We start from the raw sequence: 27,940 nt of genomic DNA, 5'->3' as shown, positions 1-27,940 counted from the left end.
GAGGAGGTCATATATCCAAATCCCTACTCAATGTCATCACTTACATGCCTAATAGTCAATACAAACATAAAATGTGAAGACTATTCTTATATTACATCGTATACAAAAATTAACTCAAAACCTAATCAAAGACCTAAATGAAAAAGTGAAAACTATGAAACTATTAGAAGAAAATATAGGAGAAAAGCTTCATGACATTGGATTTGGTAACAATTTATTATATATAACACTAAAAGAACCGACAACAATAAAAATGATAAATTAGACTACATCAAAATCAAAAACTCTTGGACATCAAAGGACTTTCAAGAGATGAAAGGGCAACACCCAGAACAGGAGAAAATAATTGAAAATCATCAGTGTAGGACACCAAGCTGGTGTTGCAGAATTGCTTGGATATGAGGATCCCCAACCCCAGACCCACACATCTCGTGGCAGAAGCACTGTGAATGTTGTAGTAATATTCTATATTAGTGGAAGAGGAGACAACAGAAGGGAAGACTGGGGCTTCTCTCATACAGTTAGTGTCAATGAGGCGCGATCTTTTCTAGATTGGCCCTGGGTCATGGAAACATGTGGTTTGGGAAGAGAAAGAATGAAAGGTTGGGGGATAAATAACTTTTGACTCCTGGGTGGCCACACGGTTACTGCCAGTTTGGAGCAGCAGCTATACTGAAATCAGTTACCAATGGAATTTAAAAACAGATCCATCTCTGTATGACTTATTTCACTTAGAGAAGGACAGATACCATATGTTTTCACTCTTATGTGGATCCTGAGAAACTTAACAGAAGTCCATGGGGGAGGGGAAGAAAAAAAAAAGAGGTTAGAGAGGGAGAGCCAAAGCATAAGAGACTCTTAAAAACTGAGAACAGACTGAGGGTTGATGGGGGGTGGGTGATGGATATTGAGGAGGGCACCTTTTGGGATGAGCACTGGGTATTGTAATGTAAACCAATTTGACAATAAATTTCAGATTAAAAAAAAAGAAAAAAAAATAGATCCAAATCCTGGGGTTGGTTCACTAGATGCATAAGGAAATGCAAACTAATAAGAAAAAGGCCAAATATTAATCCCTCGATTTTTGTTATCTGTGATACTTAAAATGAAATTAAAAGAGGGTACTGGGTCCAATCTTGATGCTAGACCAAGCTCAGATTTCACTTAGTCTGAGCTTTGGCCACTCACCTCAAAGCCAAGAGAAAAATTATGCAAGCACAAAAGAAACTCCCTCTATGATCTCTGGTCATCAAGAAGGTAGTCAATGTGGGGAGAGGACAAAACCAAGAAACTAATGAAACCAGAATAATGTTTGATGGACTCAGGCCCCAAGAGGGAGGGACTCAGGACCCTCTCTAAGAGGGTTTTTGGCTATGCAAGACAAATAATTCAAGAACAAGCCACTTAGAGAAAGGGACAAAGATTTATTAGGTCTAGAAGTAAGAAAGGAAATACTTTACAAAGTAGTGATCTGTCCTCCCAGATGAGGAAGAAGATCCCCATTTGCCTCTATTGAAGGGTTTTATAAGTTTTTAAAATTAGCTAACTGTATAGGGAGGGGCTTTAGGTTTATCATTTATGTTGGGCAGTTAGTTGCTTCATTGTCTTAGGGCTGTGAAAGTACCCACAGGGAGCAATTTTAAGAGTGTCCAGGCTTTATGGATTTTACTGCCAGAGGGAGTGGGGTGTTGTGGTCTTCCATGAGTTGGATACTATAACTCATTTTATAACCTGCTGACTTTTAGGGTCAGCTAAAACCCAAATGGCTTTACTTTGGTCAACTTGCCTCCCAAGTCACCCTCCCCTTTTGCCTCAAGAGGGTGCAGTGTGAAGGAGTTGTTTCATTTTGTGGATCAGTATCATTGGCTTCTTGAGGAACCTTTATTGAAATGGATTATGGCAATGACTAATTCAGGGTCTGTGTCTTTAGCTGTGAATGATGCAGAGTAGAAGTATTAGAAGAAGTTAGTTAGGTTCTAATAGGAGGCCTGGAGACCAGCAAAAATGAAGTCATTGCCTGCTATTGAGAAAGTCCGAGCCCTGTCTTGGCAGCACTCTACATGAAGCTGGATTAAACCAAGATAGTGGGTTCCATGGCAGGAAACTCCTGACCAAATAAGGAAGAAAAAGCATGAAACCCTGCTTCCAAGAAATCCCTGTCTCAAGTGATTAATATTCCACCCCTTGTTAACAACTGTCAATAAAATATAGAGACCCAAACCCCCAGGGCTTATATCTCTCTCTCTTCTCTCTCTTGCTAGCTCTCACGTCTCTAGAGTATACTTTCATTTTAATAAACTTTCTTGCTTATGTAGGTCACTCATCCACTGTGTTGTGTATGTCGTTGAATTCTTTCTCCCTATAAGACCAAGAGCCTTTGCCTGACATCATTGAGTCAGGCTGGCTCAAGGCCTCAGGGCCCAGAGTTTCCCCAGTTCACCCGGCAATAGAAAAGCATGTTAGGGTTGATGCAGGACCCACACAGCTCACTACTGAACATTCACAGATAGCTATATGTGATTCAGACACAAAGGAGGTTATTCCTAAGGGAACATCGAGTCTGGTGGACTGGGTAAAAGGCACTATAAGATCTGTTTACCTTGAGAAAGGTAAAAGTCTCCCCCTGTGAAAGCCAAGTGGAATATCACCAGAGGTAGCTGTTGATATGCTCTGTATGCAAGCCATGTGGACAACCTTTATGATAGCTAGACTATTTTACCCACTGAATATGACAATTACCCATGTCATGGTAAGTGCTGTGGTTAAGGGGTCCTCTTTCACATGGGCACGACAAAACACCTTGCTACAAAACTGAGGGACAATTCAGGACTTTATTGAAATTGCTGTCTCAACTTCCCCTCATGGGTCTTCCAGATGCTAGTAAAAATATTAGGTTAGTTAACAAGAGAATAGGGAAGAAGCGAGAGGAGAGTCAAGGGACTTCCCAATAAGGTGGAAAGTTTTAAACAGTTATTATGGAAAAAAGGTGAATAAGGCAAATATTGATAGGAGTGAAACAAACAGGGAAAAGAAAGGGGAGAGTCACAGGATTTGTCCTGCAGGGTAAAAATGTTTAGATAGTTGAGAAATGGGATGAATAATATGGACATTGATGGGGTTAAAACCAAGGTTTTTTTTTTTTTTCAAAACCAAGGTTTTAATATAGCATTACCAAAGGTTGGGAGGGCCAAAGGGCCCCCCTGCTGGTTCCCCAACATTAAAGTGCTCCTAACAAATCTAGTCTGTTTATCCCAGTTGGAAAATTTAAAAAGCGTAAAGGCTGAGTTTACAATGACAAACCTGACCAATAATGTGCTTGTGGCAGTGTTTAGGCATATTAATCAAGTTAAAGATTGACAAAGATTGAGCTACAGTTAAGAATATAAGGGTTGGGGCGCCTGGGTGGTTCAGTCGGTTGAGCGTCTGACTTCGGCTCAGGTCATGATCTCGCGGTCTGTGAGTTCGAGCCCCGCATCGGGCTCTGTGCTGACAGCTCAGAGCCTGGAGCCTGCTTCGGATTCTGTGTCTCCCTCTCTCTCTGCCCCACCCCTGCTCATGCTCTGTCTCTGTCTCAGAAATAAATAAAACATTAAAAAAATTAAAAAAAAAGAATATAAGGGTTAATGGAATCAAGGTAAAAGTTTGTAGAAGAATTGGTATGTTTGAACAGGATTTATATGAAGAGGTTGTCTCTTTTATCTGATTGCATTATGGGGATGGACACTGTATCTGACTGGGGAACACTTCTCCATCTAGTATTCTAAGACAAAAGGCATGCAGATCCATCTTTCAAGCAATGCTAACTGGACATGCTAAATGTAAACTAGTAAGACTGCCAGAGTCTACACAGTATGGAATAGAAGCTAGAGTGCTGGTGGGGACAAGTTCTCTATGACATATGGCAACACAGGCTGTGCCCTGTACAGTTCCAGGGGCTACCATTTATCATTTGTACAGGACCCCTGATTCTCGCCCCCTGGAATCAGGAGAGAGGCAGGGGTAACTAGAGGCCAGCCATCAGAAGCCCCAGTGAAGGACAGTGTAGACAGTAGCAGCTAGGACTTCACTGTAGTGGTAGAGGTCTATCCATTAGTGCATTAATACCTCCCTCAGTAGTGTCTGTTTCCTGTGCTTATTCCCCTCTGTTACACAGAGTTTCTGAAGAATGTTAAGTTTGTAAATGTTAGTCTGGCTTGCTGAGCGTGGAACCTGCTTAAGATTCTCTGTCTCTCTTCCTCTGCCCCTCTCTCCAGCTCCTGTTCTCTCTCTCTCTCTCTCTCTCTCTCTCTCTCTCTCTAAGACAAAAAAGGGGGGTGCATAAAAAGGCACATTCCACAGTTAGACCATGAGAACTGATGACCCCTGGTGGCTAGAAGTGGTAGTGACAACAGTTCTTCCAGATGGACAACGGAGAAACATGTCAAGGTTGAGGAAATGAGCCAGAAGTTGGGACACACAGGGATTCCCTTCTGTCAGGGTTGTTCCATTAACAAATAGGCATTATTACCGCTTCCATGTTTCATACAATAAAACAGATTCAGAGGCTGTGGCATTAGCTCTTCAGATTTGTAGTCCATTACCCTTTTTAGTAAACTATGCTACAAGTCCCTGAGATAAATACCTTAGATGTAGTGGAGCATTTTTCCTGTTCCCACCCTTCAATGGAAAGGGAGGAATATACTGCTGGAAGATGATATATATGTTAAAAAGCAGGTTTCTGCGAACTTTGGGGAGACAGCTGTGACCTACACAAATTGTGAATGTCCAGCAAAAGTGAAGAGAAACCAGAAAAAATAGAATAAAAAATCCAGCAATCTCTCCCTTTGTGACACTTGGTCAAAATTGTTGGTGCATACTGCATTCTATAAATGAAGACAGGTTAGTGTTTTTACTGTTGGATAGCTTTCTAATTGGCTTGGGATTAGGCAATGGAAAAGGCTTTCCTGCCGAATATCTTCTCTGGGAGAAACAATATTCTGTGGGAGTTTGAGGGGTCTTTGTGGGTACATAAAAATGCTTGTTCCTCGGGGCAGCTGGGTGGCTCAGTTAGTTAAGAGTCTGACTTTAGGTCAGGTCATGATCTCACAGTTCATGAGTTCAAGACCCACATTGGGCTCTGTGCTGACAGCTCAGAGCCTGGAGCCTGCTTCAGATTCTGTGTCTCCCCCTCTTCTGCCCCTCCCTGCCCTCTCTCTCTCTCTCTCTCTCTCTCTCTCTCTCTCAAAAATAAGCATTAAAAATTTAAAAAGAATGCATGTTCCTCAACAAAATCAATGAAGTATTTTGAACAAAATATTTGAAATTCTTCTTAAAAAATTCATAAACAGTTGTTTTTAGCTTAGGTTTTGTCAGGAAATGTCAGAAATTCAGCGGGCCACAGAAACTCTGATGGAAACAGCTTTCCATATGGAGCAGAATTGCCTCTATCACATTCCTGACAACTAGCTATTCATTACTGTGTGAACAGCTGTAGTAACAAGTAGTCCATTGCACTTTTAGGTCTATTACAAATATAAACCCCTGGACAAATTCTATGCAGGTTGAGCATAGGTAGTCCAGTGAGTGAATGCATATGGTCAAGGCTGAAGGTTGTAATTAAATACCTTGGGAACCCAAAACTGTTCATTTTATATACTTTTCCTCAGAAACAGTGAAAGTTGGATGGGGAAGATGAGTAGAAAGAAGAATTTCTACATAGATTCACTTTTATTCTGCTTTCTCTTGGAAAGTCATATAAAAACACATTTCTCCATTCTTGGAGCTCAGTTGCTACTGGCATTTTATTTCTGTATTAGTCAGGGTTCTTAAGAGTATCAACCAATAGAATATATATGTATGTTATGTAGGTAGGTAGGTAGGTAAGTTGGTAGGTATTGAGGTATGTGTTTATTTGTTATAGGAATTGGCTTATGTGGTTATGGAGGTCAAGAAACCCTGAGATCTGCTGTCTGCATGTTGGAGAACCAGGAAAGCTCAGGCATAATTTCATCAGAGTCCAAAGGCCTGAGAATCAAGGGGCTGATGGTGTTAAGTCCCAGTCTGGGTCTGAAAGTTGGAGAACCAGAAGCATCAATGTCTGAAGGCAGAAGAAGATGGATGTTTAAGCTTAAGCTGAGAGAATGAATTTACTTTTTGTCCACCTTTTCCTTCTATTCAGGCCCTCAGTGCATTGGGTGATGCCCCCCTGTATTGGTGAGGGCCATCCTCGTTATTCCATCTATTGATTCAAATGCCAATCTTTCCCAGAGACACCCTCATAGACATACTTGGATATAATGTTTTGCCAGCTATCTGGATATCCCTTAGCCCAGTCCAGTTGACATATAAAATTAACCATCACAATTTCTATGGAGAATATTTATTATTTTTATAGCCCATGAGATAAGGGACATGTATGTATACGATGATGGCCTCACATGTATGAAGAGAAAACTGGGAACAGCTCCTAGGAGTCAGGTTGCTCCAACAAATAGATTGGTTAACAAATGAATTTAATTAATTAGAATGAAATGGATAATACCTTGATAAAATAGTCCTTCATGGTAAGTCTGAGAAAAAGACATTCTAAAGGCCAGAATCTAAAGGCTCATCTGCTTGTCTCAATCTGTTCTATTCCTGCTTAATGTTAAGACTCATTATCTCTATGTTTATGGCCTTGATGATGATGATGGTTTCACAGGTATATACCTATTGCCAAGCTCATTGAATTGTATACAATAAATGTGTACAACTTTTTACATGTCAAAAAAAGACTTCATTGTCTCTAATTTGGATCATTAACATAGTCTTCTTTGTCCTTGTTTTTTTTTCCACTTTCACTATGATGTGTATAGGTGTGGATTTCTTTTTATTTATCCTGCCTAGGATGCAAGGGGTTTCTAGAATCCTTGGAGTATTGCCTTTCATCTGCTCTGGAAAATTTTTTGCCATCATCTTCCCCATTTCTCTTTCCTGTCCTTCTGAGACTCAACTGTACTATAGACCTTCTCACTCTATTCTTTGTGTCTCTTATGATATATTTTCTTTTTTTCCCTATAATTTGTTTCACTAGGAGGAATTCTGGATGATTTCTTCTTATCTACCTTTCAACTTATTAATTCTCTCTTAAGGGAATGGCATGATATAAAGTGCTAAATGGGAAAAACCTACAGCCAAGAACACTATCTGGCAAGGCTATCATTCAGAAAAGAGAGATAATGAGTTTCCCAGACAAACAAAAACTGAAGCAGTTCACGACCACTAACCCAGCCCTGCAAGAAATATTAAAAGGGTCACTTTAAGTGGAAAGGAGAGAGCAAAAGTGACAGTATAAAGGTATGAAACACAAAAGCAGTAAAAATGAATATTTCTATAAAAAAATCACTTAAGGTACTCACAAAACAAGATATAAAATATAATAACATCTACCTAACAGGTGGAGATGAGAAAAGAATGGGTTCAGACTTAAATGACCATCAAGTTAACATAGACTGCTATATGCAGAAGAGGTTATATACAAGTCTAATGTTAACCATATATCAAAACCACTAATAAATATACAAAGAATAAAGAGAAAGAAATCCAAATATATCACTAAAGAAAATTAACAAAACATGAAAGAGAAAAAGATAAAGTATCAGAGAAAATCTTCAGAAACAACCACAAAAACAAATAAAAATGATAATAAATATACAACTATCAATAGTTACTTTCAATGTAAATGGACTAAACCCTCCAACCAAAATACACATGGTGACAGAATGGATAAAAAACAAGACCCATCTATATGCTGCCTACAAGAGACTCATTTCAGACCTAGATACCTGTAGACTGAAAGTGAAGGGATGGAGAAACATCTATAATGCAAATGGATGTCAAAAGAAAGTTGGAGTAGCAATACTTAGATCAGACAAAAAGACTTTAAAGAAAGTTTGTAGCAAGAGACAAAGAAGGACACTATATAGTCATAGAGGGGACAATCCAACAAGAAGATATATTCATGCATCCAACATAGGAGCACCCAAATACATAAAACAGTAACAAACATAAAGGAACTAATCAATAATAATTCAATAATAGTACGGGACTTTAACACCCCACTTACAGCGATGCACAGATCATCTAAACAGAAAATCAACAAGGAAACTGGCCTTGAATGACACACTGGAACAGATGGACTTAACAGATGTATTCAGAACATTCCATCCTAAAACAGCAGAGTACACACTCTTTTCAAGTGCACATAGAACATTCTCTAGAATAGATCACATATTAGGCCACAAAACAAGCCTCAACAAATTCAAGAAGATCAAAGTCATACCATGCATTTTTTCGACCACAACACTATGAAACTAGAAATCAATCACAAGAAAAAATCTGGAAAACCATAAATACATGGAGGTTAAATAACATGTTACTAAACAATGAATAAGTCAATCAGGAAATAAAAGGATAAATTAAAAAGTACATGGAAACAAATGAAAATGAAAACACAATGGTCAAAACCTTTGGGATGCAGCAAAAGCAGCCCAAAGAGGAAAGGATATAGTAATACAGGCCTATTTCAAGAAGCAAGAAAAACTCAAATAAAAAATGTAACCTTATACTTAAACAAGCTAGAAAAAGAACAACAAACAAAAACCTAAAACCAGCAGAAGGAAAGGAATAATAAAAAATAGAGCAGAAATAAATGATCTAAAAAGTAAAAAAAAAAAAAAAAAAGTAGAAAAGATCAATGAAACCAGGATCTGGTTCTTTGAAAAAAATCAATAAAATTGAGAGGCACCTGGGTGGCTCAGTAGGTTAAGCATCCAACTCTTGATCTCACTTGAGGTCACCATCTCATGGTTCATGAGATTGAGTCCTGCGTTGGACTCTGCGCTGAACAGTGCAGAGACTGCTTGGGATTCTCTCTCTCTGCCCCTCCTGCTCTCTCTCAAAATAAATGAATACAATTTTTAAAAAATCAATAAAACTTAGCAAGACTTACCAAGGAAAAAAGAGAAAGGACTCAAATAAATGAAATCACAAAGGAGAGAGGAGAAATGACAACATCACCGAAGTACAAATAATTATAAAAAAATATTATGAAAAATTATTTGCCAACAAATTGCACAACCTAAAAGAAATGGATAAATTCCTTGAAATAAACTACCAAAACTGAAACAGGAAGAAATAGAAAATTAGAACAGAGTAATTGGCAGCAATGAAATTGAATCAGTAATCAAAAAACACCCAACAAACAAAAGTTCAGGACCTAATGGCTTCACAGGCAAATTCTACCAAACATTTAAAGAAGAGTTAATACTTATTCTTCTCAAACTATATTTAAAAAAAAAGGAAAGGAAGGAAATCCTCCAAACTCATTCTATATGCCAGCATTACCCTGATACCAAAATCCGATAAAGACACCACTAAAAAAACAGAACTACTGGCCAATATCCTTGATGACATAGATGTAAAAATCCTCAACAAAATATTGGCAAGCCAAATCCAACAATACATTAAAAAAAATCATTCACCACGATCAAGTGTGATTTATTCCTGGATTGCAACAGTAGTTAAATATTGGCAAATCAATGTGCTACATCACATCAATAAGAGAGAGGCTAAGAACCATATATGATTATTTTAACAAACACAGAGAAAGCATTTGACAAAGTACAACATCCATTCATGATAAAAACCCTCTGCAAATTAGGTCTAGAGGGAACATACCTCAACATAATAAAGGCTGTATGTGAAAAACCCACAGCTAACATCATCCTAAATGGGCAAAAACAGAGATTTTCCTCCATGGTCCGGTACAAGACAAGAATGTCCATTCTCACCACGTTATTTAATATAGTACTGGAAGTCCTAGCCATAGCAACCAGACAACAAAAAGAAATAAAAAGCATCCAAATTGTCAAGGAAGAAGTAAAACTTTCACTATTTTCAGGTGACATGATACTATATACAGAAAACCTGAAAGACTTTGCCAAAAACCTGCTAGAACTGATAAACTCAGTAAATTCACAGGATGCAAAAATCAATGTACAGAAATATGTTGCATTTCTATACACCAATAATTAAACCACAGAAAGATAAGTTAAGAAAACAATCTCATTTACAATTGTACCAAAAATAATAAGATATCTAGGAATAAACCTAACCAAAGAGGTGAAAGACCTGTACGCTGCAAACTTTTAAAACATTGATGAAAGAAACTGAAGAAGACACAAATAAATGGAAAGATATTCCATGTTAATGGATTGGAAGAACAAATATTGTTAAAATGTCTATACTACCCAAATAAACCTACACATTTAATGCAATCCTTATCACGATAACATTTTTCACAGAACTAGAACAATTAAAATTGATATAGAACCATAAAAACCTGAATAGCCAAAGGAATCTTGAAAAAGAAAAGCAAAGCTGGAGGCATCCCAATTCTGGATTTCAAGTTATATTACAAAGCTGTAGTAATCAAAACAGTATGGTGCTGGCACAAAGATAGGCACATAGATCAATGGAACAGGACAGAAAACCCAGAAATAAACCCACAACTTTATGGGTCAATTAATGTTCAACAAAGCAGGAAAGACTATCCAATGGAAAAAAGACAATCTCTTCAACAAATAGTGTTGAGAAAACTGGACAGCTACATGCAAAAGAATGAAACTGGACTGCTTTCTTACACTGTTCACAAAAATAAATTCAAAGTTGATCAAAGACCTAAATGTAAGAACTGGAAACATAAAAATCCTAGAACACAGGCAGTAACTTCTTTGACGTCGGCCACAGCAACTTTTTCCAGATAGGTCTCTGGAGGCAAGAGAAACAAATGTAAGAAGAAACTATTAGGATTACATCAAAATAAAAAGCTTCTGCACAGCAAAGTTAATCAACAAAAGGCAACCCAGTAATGGGAGATGACATTTGCAAATTACATATCTGATAAAGGGTTAATATCCAAAATATGTGAAGAACTTATACAACTCAACATCCAAAAAAACAAATAATCCAATTATAAAATGGGCAGAAGATTTCTCCAAAGACATACAAATGGCCAACAGACACATGAAAAGATTCTTATCACTTACATCAGGGAAATGCAAATCAAAACTACAATGAGATATCACCTCATCCCTGCCAGAATGGCTAAAATCAACAACACAAGAAACAACAGGTATTGATGAGGATGTGAAAAAAAGGGAACCCTCTTCCACTGCTGGTGGGAATGCAAACTGGTGCCGCCACTCTGGAAAACAGTATGGAAGTTCCTCAAAAAGTTTAAAATAGAAGTACCCTATGATCCATGAATTGCACTACTGGATATTTACCCAAAAAATACAAAACACTAATTCAAAGGGATACGTGCACCTCTGTTTACAGCAGCGTTATTTATAATAGCTAAATTATGGAAGCAGCCCAAATGTCCATCGACTGAGGAATGGATAAAGAAGATGTAGTATGTATACACACACACAAACAAACACACACACAAAAATGGAATGTTACACAGCCATAAAAAGAATGAAATCTTGTCATTTGCAATGACATGGATGGAAGTAGAGAGAATTATGCTAAGCAAAAGAAGTCAGTCAGAGAAAGAGAAATACTATGATTTCATTCATATGTAGATTTCAAAAAACAAAACAAAGGAGTAAAGGGGGAAAAAGGGAGAGGGAGAGAGGGAGAGGGAGAGGGAGAGAGGGGGGAGAGGGAGAGGAGGGGGGAGAGAAAGAGAAGGGGGAGAGAAAGAGGGGGGAGGGAGGGGGAGAGGGAGGGAGAGGGAGGGAGAGGGAGGGGGAAAGAGGGGGAGGGAGGGAGAGAGAGAGGCAAAGAAACAGACTCTTAACTCTAGAGAACTGATGGTTACCAGAGGAGATGCCCCCCCCCCCCCCACGGGTGGCTTAAACAGGTGATGGGAATTAAGGAGGGCACTTGTGATGAGCACCAGGTGTTGTGTGTAATTGCTGAATCACTATTGTACACCTGCAAGTAATATTACCTGCAGTTCACCAACTGGAATTAAAAGCTTAAAAAATAATTCTCTTAAGTTTATTTTTCATTATACCTATTATTGTCTAACAGTTGTGTTTATTAATCTGTTAAACACATGCACTGAACTCTCAATCTTTATATTTTTTAGTTCTAGATGTCCTATTTGATTATTTTTCAAATTGACTGTCACTTTTTATGATTTTTTTCTTCCCTGCAGCTATTTTAAAGCATATTTAAAAAAATTTTTTAACACTGTTTTGAGAGACAGAGACAGCGGGTGAGTGGGGGAGGGGCAGAGAGAGAGGGAGACACAATCTGAAGCAGGCTCCAGGCTCTGAGCTGTCAGCACAGAGCCCGACTTGGGGTTGAACCCACAAACTGTAAGAACATGACCTGAGCCAAAGTCGGATGCTTAACCGACTGAGCCACCCAGGCGCCCCATTAAAGCTTATTTTTTATTTTTTTGAACTATAGTAAACCATAGTCATTATAGTCTGTGTGTCATAATTTTGATATCTGAAGTCTCTCTGAATTTTTGTCTATTTTTTCTTCCAGTTGTCACAATGATTTTTTTTCTTTGAGTGCCTACTTATTTTTAACTACGTGCGGATATATTATTGAAAAATTATTTGTGAGACAGATTTCAGACCTAGAAGACAAAACCTTTCTGTGGAGAATATTTTCACTTGCTCTTGTCAAATGCCTGGCAACAGTACCTGTCCAAGACTACTTTAATCCAGGTTCAGGAAAGGGAGTTCTTTGGATCACCCTGGTGATGGGTATCTAGGCTGCAAGCCCAAATGTCTGGCAACAGTGCTTGTCCAAGATTTCTTTTTTATATTTATTTTTTAGACACACATGCGCGTACACACGTGCACACTTGAGCAGGGGAGAGGCAGAGAGAGAGAATCCAAAGCTGGCTGTGCACTGACAGTAGCGAGCCCCTGGCAGGGCTTGAACTCACAAACTGTGAGAACATAACCTGAGCCAAAGTCAGATGCTTAACTGAGTGAGCCACCAAGGTGTCCCTGACCAAGACTCCTTTAATCCAACTTCAGGGATTGGGAGTTCCTTGGATCACCCTGCTGATGGGTATCTAGGCTACAAGTCCATGCAAGATCTTGTTACTTCTGACTCATTATTATCCTGGAGGGTAGCCACTTAGTTTCAGCTTAAAGTGGATGAGTGGCTTATTAGATCTACTCATTTGGGAAGGTTTCAACTTCTTGTCCCCTTTGCCCATAAGGTCATGAAAACCACAGCTCAGTTTCACAATACTTCCTTTTGGATTAGGCAAATTCCCTTGGGCAAAAGTGGATTATAGTGCTGGGCTTTTCTATCCAGGTCCTTGTCTTCTTCTAGATTTTAGCCTCATCATTTCTTAGCTCTTAGTGAAGGTAATTACTTTTTATGTTTTATCTAGTTTTTTTTTTAGTTGTCCTTATTTGGGATTAGTCCAAATTACTCAGTCTGCCATTACCAGAAGCAGAGGTATACAATATTCTCCTAACTGCTCTCCTCCCCAGTCTCTTCCTTCCAGTTTCTCCTTCTCCCTCACAGAGGTACTGAATGTTTCTTCCTCATTGTATCATTTCCCCTGCACGAATCCGTCAAAAGCTTACCGTTGAATGTACAACAGAAATCAAATTCCTTAGTTTGGACAATCAGATCTAAAACTCTTTTTTTGCTGTACTTATTCACTGAATCCGTATTTACTGTGTGACCCTCACTAGGCCAGGTGTTACCTATTCTTTTTATTCTTACCTCTTTTACCTCTTGTCTTACCTCCCAACTCACATTACACTCCAGCCAAACTGGAATACTCTCTGTAATGTGGCAGAGCTGGGTCAGAACACAGATGGGTTAACGCCTAGGTCAGTACACCATGATCCTGTATTCAGGTTTAAGTCCATTAATCCTGGATATTTATGTATATTCTAATAAATTAACTATACAAAAGCTGAACACATACAAATTATACTGGCTTTTATAGATTTCTTGTTGACTTTGGGGGTATTTGTCATGGGAGTCTGGGATGTAAGCTCTGGAAGTAAACTATTGCCATCAAGTTTTTAGCAATCACTGTAGTCACAAGGACACCTAGGGAGAAAATAATTCAGGCTTGCTTTGACAAATGTGGGACTGAGTGTGCAATTTGTTCCAGGGTGCTAAGAACAACCTGCTTGCAAACAAATTTACTCCCACCTGCTGGTGGTTGACTGAAATACCAGGCAAAACCAATTTATCACTGGAAAAACAAAAACAAAAACAAAAACCAGTTCTGGAACTAGGTCATTCTGGAAACAAGATTCTAGTTTTGGCCTCTGCCATGTAACCTTGGGCCAATTCCTCTTCCTTCTCTAGGCTTCAGTGTCCCCACATGTACAATTCAGGTGCTTGGGCAAAATTACCTGGAATGGCCTTTCCGTCTTTGGTAAGCAAGGACTGTCTCCAAGGATGCCTGAATGACCAGGGACAAGGGATGAAGGATTAAGGGCAGTAGCGGTAGGCTTGACAGACCCACTCCTGTATGTAATGGTTAGTGATATATAGATACTCCCACCTATTTTTTTTTTCTAGTCTTGCACTGGTGGGAAGGAAGCATTTGCTGCAATGGAAGGAAAAAAAGGTACGAGGGAAAAGAGGGGAAAGGAAGGTGCTAGGGTGCTCTGCTGCTTGTAAGAAGGCAGAAAATGATGAGATATATTTTAAAAGTGATTCAAAAATGGTAAAAAAATAGATGGGTGGTTGTTGAGGTGGGGTAATGAGTTAAATCTTTAGCTGTGCAAAACACTCAGCTACCCCCAGGAGTTCCAAACAGAAGATTTGCAATATGCTGGGTACAAGCAGTCCCAACTCATTTACCAAATACTCAAGGAAAGACAAAGGGAACAATGTTTCTGTTTGAATGTTCTAAATTTTTTTTTACATTTATTTATTTTTGAGAGACAGAGCATAAGTGGGGAAGAGGCAGAGGGAGACAGGGACACAGAATCCGAAGCAGACTCCAGGCTCTGAGCTGTCAGCACACAGTCCGACGTGGGGCTTGAACTCACAAACCGTGAGATCATGACCTGAGCCCAAGTCAGACACTTAATCGACTGAGCCACCCAGGCGCTCCTCTGTTTGAATGTTATAGTTAACCAAAAGCGAACTTGAAATTTGTTTTGATTTTATCACTTTTACTTTTTTCTTTAATATTGTTTTGTTTTTGAGGGAGAGTATGAGCGTAAGCAGGGCAGGGGCAGAGAGAAGGGGACAGACACAGAGAACAGAGGACAAGGACACAAAGCAGGCTCTGTGTTGACAGCAGCGAGCCTGACATGGGGCTCAAACTCAGGGAACTGTGAGATCATGATCTGAGCTGAAGTCGGAGGCTCAACTGACTGAGCCACCCAGGTGCCCCTGATTTCAACACTTTTAAATGACATGCCATCACTGAGTTCTATTTGTTGACTGCCTGTCTGGCTTATATGCTCTAAAGAGGCCTCTTTCTAAACTTGTTTCATTTTTTTAAGCTTTTTATTTTTTAACGTTTATTTATTTATTTTTGAGAGACAGAGAGAGCAGGAGTGGGAGAGGAGCAGAGAGAGAGTGAGACACAGAATCTGAAGCAGGCTCCTGGCTCTGAAGAGGTTAGTACAGAGCCCAATGCAGGGCTTGAACTCATGGACCCCGATATCATGACCTGAGCCGAAGACGGATGCTTAACCGACTAAGCCACCCAGGCGCCCCTTTAAAGTTTTTTTAATATTTATGAGAGAAAGAGAGAGACAGAGAGAGAGAGAGAGAAAACGAGCAGCGGGAGGGGCAGAGAGAGAAAGAGAGACAGAATCGAAGCGGCCTCCAGGCTCTGAGCTGTCAGCACAGAGCCAGATGTGGGGCTTTAACCCATGTACCACGAGATCATGACCCGAGTGGAAGATGGACACTTAAAAGACTGAGCCACCCAGGCGCCCCAAAACTTGCTTCATCTTGGAGATGGGAAGGACAGAGGGTAATGAGTGGAGGCATTTCCTCATTCTCTGATATCCTTCTATCCCACAGGACTATGTTCAGGGTAGTGGAAAGAACAGATGCCCTCTACACAAAATGCCAGGCTTTTCCATATGATGGGGCCAGAATGCTGGAACAGTAGAATGGCCTGCTCTCTAGGGGCTAACTCCCTTAAAGATACACTTACCTTTGACTTCTTTTCCCCTTCCATGGTGTCAGCCAAGAACACTCCAACTCTGCATCCTCTAGTTGGGGGGGGGGGGTGGTGAGGAGTAAAACAAAGGCAAGAGAAATGTAGCTTAAATTAAATCTTACAGTTTGCAGCCCACTGATAGATATCCGAAACATGCAGAGAGTGACCTTCCTTGAGGAATGCATGGCTGCCTTACTTCCTTAATGTTTGTGTTTTGTTAAAAACTAAAAGTAACCGGGGCGCCTGGGTGGCGCAGTCGGTTAAGCGTCAGACTTCAGCCAAGTCACGATCTCGCAGTCCGTGAGTTCGAGCCCCGCGTCGGGCTCTGGGCTGATGGCTCGGAGCCTGGAGCCTGTTTCCGATTCTGTGTCTCCCTCTCTCTCTGCCCCTCCCCCGTTCATGCTCTGTCTCTCTCTGTCCCAAAAATAAATAAACGTTGAAAAAAAAAACAAAACTAAAAGTAACCTTATCTTAACAACATCTAGTCCTCAAGGTCCTGAAAGCCTTGCTTCCAAATTCCTTAGAAACTTACTTTATCTCTATCTCCCTCCCTCCACAAACTTAAATATATATAATCAGTCACTCCTCACAACCCCAGTGCAGCTCTTTCTGGCCACGGGTCCTGTCCCAGTGCTTTAATAAAATCACCTTTTTGCACCAAAAACGTCTCAGGAATTCTTTCTTAGCCGTTTGCTCATGAACCCCATTAGAGGGGATGCTCCTGGAGCCCAATTTCTGTCCTACTGAAGGGCCACTATTGCTGTGGCCAGAGTCCCCTCATAAAACTTATTTGCTGACCCTCCTCCACTCCACCCAGAGGCGAGGCACTGAGGTTTACTGGAGGCTCAAGCGTCTGGGAATGATAAGCAGTCTAGTACCTCCTGATTCCCCCAAGGTGTCCAGCTCTTTTAGAATACAGATTCAGCCAGGGCACTCAAAGCACTGCACTTCCTTCACCAAAACAAAAACAAACATAACAACAACAACAACAACAACAACAAAACCCACCAAACTCTTGGGCACACGCTCTTCCAAGAGAAAAGCAAATTTTGCATTTTTGCAGAGGCGGAGGTGCTGCAGGCGGAGGAGGGTAAGTCAAGGAGCTGATTCCGGCCCAGCCCTCCAGCAACCAAGGTGCTGAAGCCTGCCCCAGGAGAAACCGCAGAGGCCTGAAAAAGCAGAGGACTGAGCAGCGCCCTAGTTGGAGAAGGTAGTAGGATTGCACGTCTTTTTGTGTGGCTCCTGGAATCTCCCGATTGGCTAGGCAGGCGCGGCCATGGAGTGGGCGGAGCCAGCGGCGCAGCTGGCTCAGTGCCCGCCCAGTTGCAGATGGGACTGGCTTCAGACCAAGCGCAATTCAAAGCACAGGACGCGTGCTACGGGAGCAGCGTGGAGTAGAGCTCCTACCTGGCAGCTCCTCTCGCCGCGCGCGGGGCTCTGGGCTCCTGAGCGACTCCCGCACTTTCTGTTCCCCTTGGTTTCAGTTCTTAAAAGTGATTTTTTGCGGAAGACCTACCGCCTCCTGCCTCCCTCCCCCAGCTCCCTTTCGCCTCGTGCTTCCTGCTCACCTCCCTCTGTTCTTTTCCTGGTCCGAGGCCTTCCCTGTGGTCGGTCTCAGCTATGCCATCCCGGGCTTGCTGGGAGCCGCTGTCCTCCTACGGCTCTTCGGAACCTGGCTCCTGGAGGGCGACGAACCCCCCCCTCCCCCCACTCACCTTGAAATTCCACTTTGGCCTGTAGTGAATCCTCCTCCGACGTTCCCAACGTCATCCTGGACCTCTTTTATTGGTAAGCGGGTTGCTAGGCTACCGTGAATGGAGAGGAGGAGAAGAGGGAGGTGGCGGAGGGGGTGGTGAGTGGGCGGGTGATCTCTTGGTAGGAGCCCACTGGGGGGACACATAGACCTGGGCTTCTGAGCCCCCCTATGCAACCTGCCCTTCGGCCCCTGAAGGGGTTGGTGGTGGTGATGAGGGTGGCCAGTTAAGATGGAGCCATGTGTTTCAGCCTATATATTACAGTGGCACCTGATAGCACCCAGTTTCAGTGTGTGCCCATATAGCAGGGGGTGAGGATACCACCACCCATTCATTCCCAGGGACTAAGGTTCCAGGCAGTTTGCGGTCACAGGCATTGGCCATTGTGTGTGTGCGGGGGGGGGGGGGGGGGTGGGCAGTGAGGGTTGTTGAGTGTTAACATTACACAGAACAAAGAACCATTTTATTTATGTAAAAGAATGAGATTATTTGGGAAGAGCAGAGGAATTACAATTTGTGATAAGCTATGGCAAACCATAGGCAAGTCTGAAGAGACAAAGGGAAGGCCAGCTTTTATTAGGTTTTAAGGAGAAATTGGGGAGAGTTCTGGACAAAAGTTGACTGGAGAAGAACAAGAGTTTGAGGATGGGGGCGGGTTTCTCATTGGCTGTAGGTGGTGGTTAGTGTGTCTTGCTGGGTGGGGCGGGGATCTTCCTGTTCCTAAAGATAAGAGATAAATTCCTATGTGAAAAGTGCCTTCTTTTGGCAAAGTAATTATCTTCCTTCTTGCTAGTTTTGTACGCTGCAGTGAGAGGTTTGTACTTGAGAAGTCCCACTCCTGGGCTTCCTGACTCCATTTTAAATGATGTTCCCTTCATTTATTTTCACATATCCCCCTTTTGATCAAGATTTTTCCTCGAAAGTATTGCTGAACAAGAGTCAGATTTTTTTTAATTTAGTGGTTTGTCCCTCAGTACCAGGAAAGATCTTCTTCAGTTGTCATTGACCCACATTAGAGGTAAAGTGCATAATGATTGGAAACCATCAAGGCCACATTTGAGGAATAAGGAAGCATAGGAAGGAGAAATCTCAGTCACTTTCCATCTAAGGTCTATGTCTTGTCAAGGTCATAAACATTGGAGATCATCTTGAAGTGCTGAGCTAGCATCACCCTATTTGATGCATTACTTCTGCAGAGATTTGACAGGCATCAGGTCAAGTTTAAAATTAATTATACAAGCAGGATTAAAAGTAATATGACAAATACAGTTTATGTGATGGTTCCATATGGAGACCCCAAACCCAGCTAAATAGATCAAAAGATCGGGGGTCATTAAGTGAGATTTGTTGTAACTAGTGCACTTGTTCCCTGATCTTGTGTAATTGAATTTCTGCGTCTCCAGATGAATTTATACATGTGCAACAGGTGGTATTTGTTATTGCACAAATACCTCCTTGTTCAGCAAGTAGATAACCAAGGGTTATGTGATTGTCTAAAACTACATTAGTCAAACAGTCAAGTGATAGTCAGTGGGCTGATATTGCTGTGGAATTGGCTAGCTCTCCTAAGGTTAGGGGGAGATATCTGATCATGTGTTCACTGGCACTTACTCCAACCCAAGGAAGAAAATCTCTTCCGATGGAGGCAAACCGGGAGTCATGTATGCCCCCCAGAATTTCACATTTAAGATGCTCTGGAAGCCTAATGGGGCAGACCGATGGGAAGTCTCTTGATTTGTTAAGGATGTTAACAGGAACAGTTAAATGTCCCAATAGCATTGAGTTCCAAGTTGCCAGCTATCTAAGCATTCATATGCCCATAGGAAATGCTGTCCATTGCCAACAAATCCAGGTGGAGCATAGGAGACTCTAGCTAAGGTCTGGTTTTTGATAGAGCCCTTAGCTGGAAATGTCCTGATTGACCTTTTCAAGCCATGGGTCAGAGGAGTTGGGATGACATTCTGTGAGAGTCCATTTTTTCCTAAAGTCCATTTTTTATTTTCTAAAAACCTTGCAGGAGCACCTGGGTAGTCAGACGGTTAAGCGTGGGACTCTTTGATTTTTGGCTCAGGTCATGAGCTTGGGGTTCATGAGATTGAGCCCTGCATCAGGCTCCATGATGACAGCACAGAGCCTGCTTGGGATTTTGTCTCTCCCTCTCTCTCTGCCCCTCCCCCGTTCTCTTTCTCTTTCTCTCTCTCAAAATAAATAAACATTGAAAAAAAAACCTTGCAAAAACCTTGCAAAGAGGAACAAATGTATCTGTATTTCCCTTGGGTACAGGGAGACATATTGCAGTTAGATAAGGAGAAGAACCTGGGGGAGTGAAGATGGTACAACTGGCAAAGATGGAGGGATTTAACTGAGCTAGTATGGTTATGACTAAGGAAAGGTTGAAACAAGGTGTGGGAATGCCTGGTCACAATAGCCTAACCCTATAGTTAACATCTATAGGCTTTTGGTTGTATCAGCAATGGTATTTGGGACTAGAAGGAAATTCGTTTTAGGTAACACCAAGGGATCTCTGACATAGTGAACAGATTGGAGCTTCTCGTGACAGATCCAGCAGTCAGAAAGGTTACCCCCTTTTGCAAAGGATTGGGAAATGTGGACATAAGGGCATTTTCTTTCCCAGAGAGGGCAAAGAAAGAGTGAGAACAACCAAGGGACAGAAGGTATATGTGCCTGGTCCCATCATCTTGGGAAAGCTGTTTCCTTCAGCTGCCATCTGCTTCATTTCCTGGAAATCTTTATTTTCAGGTCACCAGATGGTGTGCAGGTCTCGTCAGGGTTTGGTGATTATATGTGACCCAGGAATCCAAAAGTTTGTTCCTTGGAATTTGGCAGCATATGGGTTGGTTAGCAGTACCTGATAGGGGTCCTTTCAATGGGGTTGAAGAGAGTCTTTCTGGTCCTTGTGAGTGGTCCTGGTTCTGGCTTGGCTTGTACTGAAGTAGCCAAAGGCAAATATGCTGCTTCATTTACTTTGGAGGGAGTTAGAATTACATGTCTAGCACTGTGTTTTCCATATTCTCTTTTCATATAAGAAGCACCAGTGAGCCATGACTAATCAGCATCATCCAAAGGACTTTCCTATAAGTTTTCACAGGGAGTCAGGAACTGATCTGTCAAACAGTCATGAGGAGTATTATCTTAGAAGAGGGAAGAAGTGTAGCAGGGTTAAGTTCTTATAGTTGAAAAAAAAAGTTATGTGAGGAGCTGTTAGCAAGAGGGAGGATTTCACAGGAGGTGAGATGACTGGCTGAAAGGTGTTGAGTATGGTGAGAATTTAGGTTGGAATGGAGGCTAGTAGACTATGAGGGTTGGGAACAACAGGGTGACGAGGGATAACATTATTGTTTACATTGTTCTGAGATCATGGACAGACCTCTATCCACAGTCATTAGGATTTAGGAAGGGTTCTATTTTGTGGGGCACAAAGGGGGTTAGAGGGGACTCCATGACTATTTCTTCAGTGGCCTTAACTAAGATGGCAGTATCAGGAATGGCTCTGAGGCAAGGGAGGTAACCTCATGCCACAGGGTCTAGCTGTTGGCTATATTACCCTGTGGGTTGATGGTGGTCTCCATGTTTTTGGTTGAATACCCCAAAGGTATTCCCTTCCTTTTCATATGTAAAAGGAAAAAAAGGAAGCTGGTAATTGGGATGTCCAAGGGCAAGGGGATTTATTTTTTTTATTATTTTTTAGTTTATTTATTTACTTAGAGAGAAAGAGAGAGCTGGGGAGGGGTAGAGAGAAAGGGAGGGAGAGAGAATCCCAAGCAGGCACTGCACTGTAAGCTCAGAATCTGATGCAGGTCCCGAACCCACAAACCATGAGAAACCTGAGCTGAAATCAAGAATAGTAGGCTCAACTGACTAAGCCACCCAGGTGTCCCTCAAGGGCAAGGGGATTTATTTAGTTTTCTTTTAAGGTATTAAAAGCTAGGTCATCCCAAGCTTCCTAATTAATGGGGTCAGGTTTGGTGTTCTTTAGTAATGTATATAAAGGCTGGGCCATGAGAGAAAAGTTCAAAATCCATTTCTGACAGTAGACAGCCAGGCTGCCTGAGGAAATCTTGTAATTGGCAGTTAGTCTTGGGTTTGGGGAAGTACAGGGTGCTATGAAGCCTACTTGGATCTAGGTGCAGCCCTTGTTCTGAGATTAGGTGCCCTAAATAACGAACTTGAGTTTGAACAAACTGCAGTTTTTCCTTGGAGACCTTGTGTACCTTTAAGGCTAAAATTTTGGATAGATGGATGCTACCCTCCTGTGAAAAGGGGACAAATGATTAGTGTCCTTAGAACTAGCTCTAGTGCCATTAGAGATGGAACAAATAAATGACCTTAAAGGTTCATTTGCTTCACCTAATTGGCTATTTTGGTTGTTGCTGTCAAATTATAGAATTTATTTCTCTCTTTTGAGAGAATTTCCAGCATGGTATTTCTCCATGAAATCTCAGCCCAATAAATGAATGGGGGGTGGGGTGGAAGACTAAGGAGAAAAGGGTGAGTATCTCTTAGAGGGCCTAAACAAAAGGTGATAGGTTCAGAGACAGGAACCTCTTGAGGTTTGACAATCCTCTCCCATTTGAATTGTTGTAATACTCAAGGCAGGGACTGTTTAATAACAGTGGGGTTGAGCACTGAGGGTGTAGTTCTGGTGTCAATAACAACCCAGAGAGAGATTCATTCCTAGTCTGGAGAGTTGTTTCTCTGAACTGGTTAAGAGCAGGATTGGGAAAATCCCCTGTAGTTCCTTGGAGTCCCGTCATTGGCGGTTAGGAAGGCACTGGAAAGGTTGCTTAAAGAACTGAAGGCACTTGAAGTGCTTAAGCTTGTAACAGTCTTTTCCAATGCTCTGGATTTTTGCAATAATGACAAAGATCAGGAGCATTTTGGTTTTGTTTAGGGGCCTCCATTTATCAGAGTTGTAAATTAGGGACTTCAGTGGTCTTCCTTGTAGTTGAATCATCTAGGGTGTGGATGAGCTGATTTGCTAATTAACTAAACCTGGAGTGGACATAGTTTTCCATTCCATCTTGGTCCTTTTTAACTAGACAAGATCCTGTTTCTGTCCATTCATGACCATAGAATTAAAAGCTACCCCAGTGGATTCAACATTTAAAAAAAGACCAGAATCTTCTTTGAAAACAATTTGGAGCTGGCTGTAATAATTATGCACTGGGCTCATTGGGCTTCTGGGTATAAGCATGAAACTTTTTCCAGTTGACAGGTTTTGGGAAAGCCCTAAGAATAGACTGGTAAAGTCATTTCACAATTGAAAGAGCTTGATCATATAACAAGTCAGGGGGACAGTGCCTCATTTGTAGTTCTAGAGATTGTTCAAGATTATGCTGGTTGGCAGTGTTATCCACTGTTGGACCTGGCCCCTCACCAATGAGCACGTGAACTAATACAAATCTGAGAAACTGTGTTGATAAGTTTGGAAAACTATTAAATTCCTCAGCAAATCTATGAAGATCCTCAGTCACTTCATATAGTCAAAAACTTCGTTTGGGGAAGTTTTTGACTATAGCTCATAATTCAGTCCAGGGAACTAAGAAATTAGGGGCTTAGAATTTGAATCCTCAGGGGGTTTGACTTTATTTTTTGAAAGAGAGAGAGAGAGCAAGAGAGCACACATGTGCATTCGAGGAGGAGAGGGCAGAGAGAGAGAGAGAGAGAGAGAGAGAGGGAGAGAGGGAGAGAGGGAGAAAGGGAGAGAAGGAATCTTAAGCAGGTTCCAGGATCAGCATGGAGCCTGACTTGGAGCTCAGTCTCATGATCTCATGAGTTCATGACCTGAGCCAAAATCAAGTCAAACATTTAACTAGCTGAGCCAACCGGGTGCCCGTGGAGTGTTTGACTTTAAAGGGGAAGATTTTTTTTCTCCCCTGAGTTGTTAATTTTAGCCATTCTGACTGGTTTGAGATTGTATCTTATTGTGGTTTTGATTTGTATTTCTCTGATGATGAGTCAATGTTGAGCATCTTTTTATGTGACTGTTTGCCATCTGGATGTCTTTTTTGGATAAGTGTCTATTCTTGTCTTCTGCTCATTTCTTCACTGGATTATCTTTTGGGTGTTGAATTTGGTAAGTTCTTTGTAGATTTTGGTTACTAACCCTTTATCAGATATGGGTGGGTTAAATGGGTGATGGGCATTAAGGAGGACACTTTTTGGGATGAGCACTGAGTGCCATATGTAAGAGATGAATCACTAGGTTTTACTCCTGAAGCCAAGACTACACTGTGTGTTAACTAACTTCAGAATTAAAAAAAAAAAAAAAAACTTTGGGAAAAAAAATAAAGGGGCAGGTTTCAATAACTTTGGGAGATGAGGACACAGGGAGAGATTCAAAAAGAGGGAAGTTCAGTGAGAGGATTAGAATGAGGAAGTGAGAATATTAAAGAAGGTGGAGCCAGCATAGGAGGGAAAGAGGAAGATGGTAGTAGGGACTCAGCATAAGATGGTTGTTGCATGTCCATAGACCAAGAAAAAGGAGTGGAACAATATGGTACCTGAGACCAAGAGGACAGGGGAAAGGAGTAAAGGGCTTTAGAAGCTTTTTTGTCTTCCCTTTTTTTTTTTTTTTTTTACCTCAGTTAATTTGGAAACATTATTTTGTGAAGAGGTGATTTTTGAGTCCTGAATATATTTTTGGAAGCCTCCAGGTACCAACTAAAATAGGCATCCCGTGTACTCTATTTTTTAAATTTAATTCCAGTTAGCATATAGTGTTATATTAGTTTCAGGTGTACACTATAGTGATTCAACACTTCCATACATCAGCCAGTGCTCATTCCAACAAGTACATTCCTTCCATGTAGTCTATTTAATTTTAAGTTCAGAGTTTTCTAGTTTGGGGGTCAGAAGTCCCCCTAAAGGCCATTGAAGTTCTAAATTATTTTTGGCTAAGTTGGTCCAGGTAGTTAAAAATGTACATGAGGAGGGACCATAGTTTCAAAACTGTAAAATCAGTCAGAGTCCCAGAAGAAAGACCCTCTTGAGAATGTTTAGAAGATTGTAATCCCATTACTCAAAGTCAGAGATTCGGAAAACCAAGTGAGTACTCACCAGAAAGGATGGAGCCTTTAAATAGATCCCGAGGACAGGCAAAGAGCTCATCCAAAGGGAGGGAGCTCAAAATCCAAGAGGAGAATTATTGAACCGGAAGTAGATGGAGACTTGCAGAAGTGAGGTGCACAAAGGGCTCTCTCTGTGTGGATACCTCACTTGATTCTGAGAGTTGTTGTCCTTCGGGGTTTGTCTCCTTAGGATCCCACTTCTGACCACCAAGTAAGTTAACTGTAAATAGCGCAAAGAGCAATTTTATTTAAGTAAAACTATGAGTTTATTGGGAAAAGCAGAGAAGTTGCAATTTGGGACAAGGAAGCTATGGCAAACCATAGGCAGGTCCGAAGAAACCAAAGAAAGGTCGGCTTTTGTTAGGTTTTAGGAGGAAATTGGGGAGGGTTCAGGGGAAAAAAGTTTATTGGAGAAGAACAAGAGTTTGAGGTTTGGGCGGGGTTCTCATTGGCTTCAGATGGTGCTTAATGCTTTGTTGCTGGGGCAGGGAGGGGTCTTTCCTGTTCTTAAAGACAGGAGATAAATTCTTACGTGAAAAGTGTCTTCCATGGCAAAAATTCTCTTCCTTCTTCCTGCTGGTTATGTAGGCTATAGTGAGGTATGTACTTGAGAGCTCCTCTTTCGGGGCTTCCCATCTCAATGTTAAATGAGGTTTCCTTTATTTTCACATGGGTAAAGGCTAAAATTATTCTTTAAAAAAATTTTTTTTTACATTTATTCATTTCTTTTGAGAGACAGAGACAGAGCACTAGCGGGGGAGGGGCAGAAAGAGAGGGAGACACAGAATCCGAAGCAGGCTCCAGGCTCCGAGCTGTCAGCACAGAGCCTGATGTGGGGCTCAAACTCACAAACCGCGAGATCATGACCTGAGCCGCAGTCAGATGCTTAACCGACTGAGCCACCCAGGTGCCCCTAAAATTATTCTTTTATGCTGTATTGACATCTTGTAAAATCAGGAGAGCCTCGAATGGACTAATCACAAGTTCCTTTTCACACTTTGTTCCCCACCCCTCATAGGGTCCACTAGGCAACAATCCTCCTTATCAAATGGACTAGATGTATTCCTGTGTATGATCCTTGGGTAGTGGTTTCAGTTCCCTATCAGCCAGCACAGTAATTCAAACAAGCCAATCACATAACTCAGGAAGCAGGGGGTACCTCACCCTCCTAATACTACAAAGCCTGCTTTTCACAGATTTTTCTTTTTCTTTTCCTTTTTTTGAGGGGGGGCACAAGTGAGATAGAGAGAGAAGCAAAGCTCACCTGAAGCAGGGCTCGTGTTCTTACCTGAAGCGGGGGCTCATGCTCATGAACCATGAGATCATTACCTGAGCCCAAGTCAGATGCTTAAGGACTGAGCCACCCAGGCGCCTTCTCACAGATCCTTCTGATTTATGCTATTTCAGAGTGCAACCCTCATGTGTTCTGCATGGTATGCAATGTTCTCTTTTGGACTGTGAACGTATGTGACTATTGATCTTTTCTGTCTGGAGTTGGGTGATGTGTGTTCAGCCATCCCTATAACTCTAGGATTGAGCCTCCTTACCTCAACAAAGAGGAGAAGAGGAGGTGATTAAAACAATTGTCATCACACACATGATGATCCAGGCACAATCAAAGAGAACTGGTGAGCTTTTACTAGCTGTTCCTTGACCAAGTGTTCTGTGATATAGTGAAGGCTGCCTGGGACAGGACCACCAATTCCTGGTGGGCTTGTGCTCTGGCCTGGGTGGCACTGTGTCGTTTTTGTTGGATATTGCCATCTCTTCCTTCCTTAACATAAGAATTGGAGTTAATTGACTGCATCTCAGTGTGAAGTGCCTTTGAGTTTGGGCTCAAAGTCAAACAGTGTGTGCCAGACAGTGTCTGAGGCTCCCACCCATAAAGGTAGCAACACCCCTGCATCCTAATCGGTCAGTACTTGAGTCCTTCTTACTAGGGGTTGGGTTAGTGACTTGTTAGGCAGTGACCACTGCTTCTAACCTGGTGAGCATTTCTGGTTACTTGGGGCAGCCAGCCATGTGGTCATTGTGATTGTGTACTCCTGGGATGGCCCTTTGTTAGGTTTGCAGATAGGAAGGGGATTACTACCACAGGGAGAATTAATGAAGCATGGCACCCTGGTTGCCTTAATAGTTATTGTCCTGGACAGGGTAGTGAGCTTGCTTATCTCCTGTGCTGTTGCTTCCCTTGCTGCTACCTACACACTATCCTGACACCAAAGGATATTGAAGTGCACACCCATGGTTGCTTGTGGCCCAGGAATTGATGAGAAAGGGGGAAGAAACATGTAGTATTAAACTGTTCTCCCAATGCAAAAACCCCTATCCAGTGCCAAAAAGCAACCATTGCTATAGGGGAGGCCCCTAAACCCTGATGATTCTGGTTCTGGTTGAAGAAATTTATAAATCTGAGCAGAGTAGAGAGGAGCCCCCTGGAACAAAGTATATCCAGTAACAAACAAGCAAAAAGAATGAAAGAAGGGAAAAAAGAGTGCATCAAACCTGAGTATAGGTGAATGTGATATTGTGATTTATAAGAAATAGGTATTTAATCACTCAGATGACTAAAATGTATTTTTCATATATATTTGGCCTTTGTCCGTGATTTCTGGCTCACAGCTTCCCCACAGATTTGTGTCCCCCACAGATTCATATGTTGAAACCTTAACCTTCAATATGACTGTATTTGGAGACATGCCTTTATGGAGGTAATCAAGGTTCAGTGAGGTCATGAGGGTGGGGCCCTAATCTAATAGGATTGGGTCTTTATAAGAAAAGGAGGAGACACCAGAGAGCTCTCTCCCTGTCTTTGTCCACTTTCATGTAAAGGAAGGCCATATGAGGGCATAGAAGATAGCCATCCACCAAGGACAGAGGTCTCATCAGAAACCAACCCTGCTGGTACCTTGATATCTGACTTCTAGACTTTAGAA

The 27,940-nt window shown here is 41.5% G+C and overlaps 1 protein-coding gene across 2 annotated transcripts in view; it reads right to left on the bottom strand.

The window, feature by feature from the left end:
• The window catches only part of LOC106985471 (small ubiquitin-related modifier 2), a 148,555-nt gene extending 131,163 nt beyond the window's left edge, over positions 1 to 17,392 (bottom strand). For both annotated transcript variants that reach the window (XM_053201505.1, XM_027054904.2), the window contains exons 1-2: positions 17,168 to 17,392; positions 16,154 to 16,211 (exon numbers count right to left, since the gene is read on the bottom strand). The gene's annotated coding sequence lies outside the window, so the exon portion shown is untranslated. The remainder of the gene's footprint in view (positions 1 to 16,153; positions 16,212 to 17,167) is intronic.
• Between the last annotated feature and the right edge of the window lie 10,548 nt (positions 17,393 to 27,940).

The sequence above is a fragment of the Acinonyx jubatus genome, chromosome X, assembly GCF_027475565.1.
Source record: "Acinonyx jubatus isolate Ajub_Pintada_27869175 chromosome X, VMU_Ajub_asm_v1.0, whole genome shotgun sequence".
Taxonomy (NCBI): Eukaryota; Metazoa; Chordata; class Mammalia; order Carnivora; family Felidae; genus Acinonyx; species Acinonyx jubatus.
Note: the sequence above shows the minus strand (reverse complement) of the source record. Positions and strands in the feature narration are given on the sequence as shown.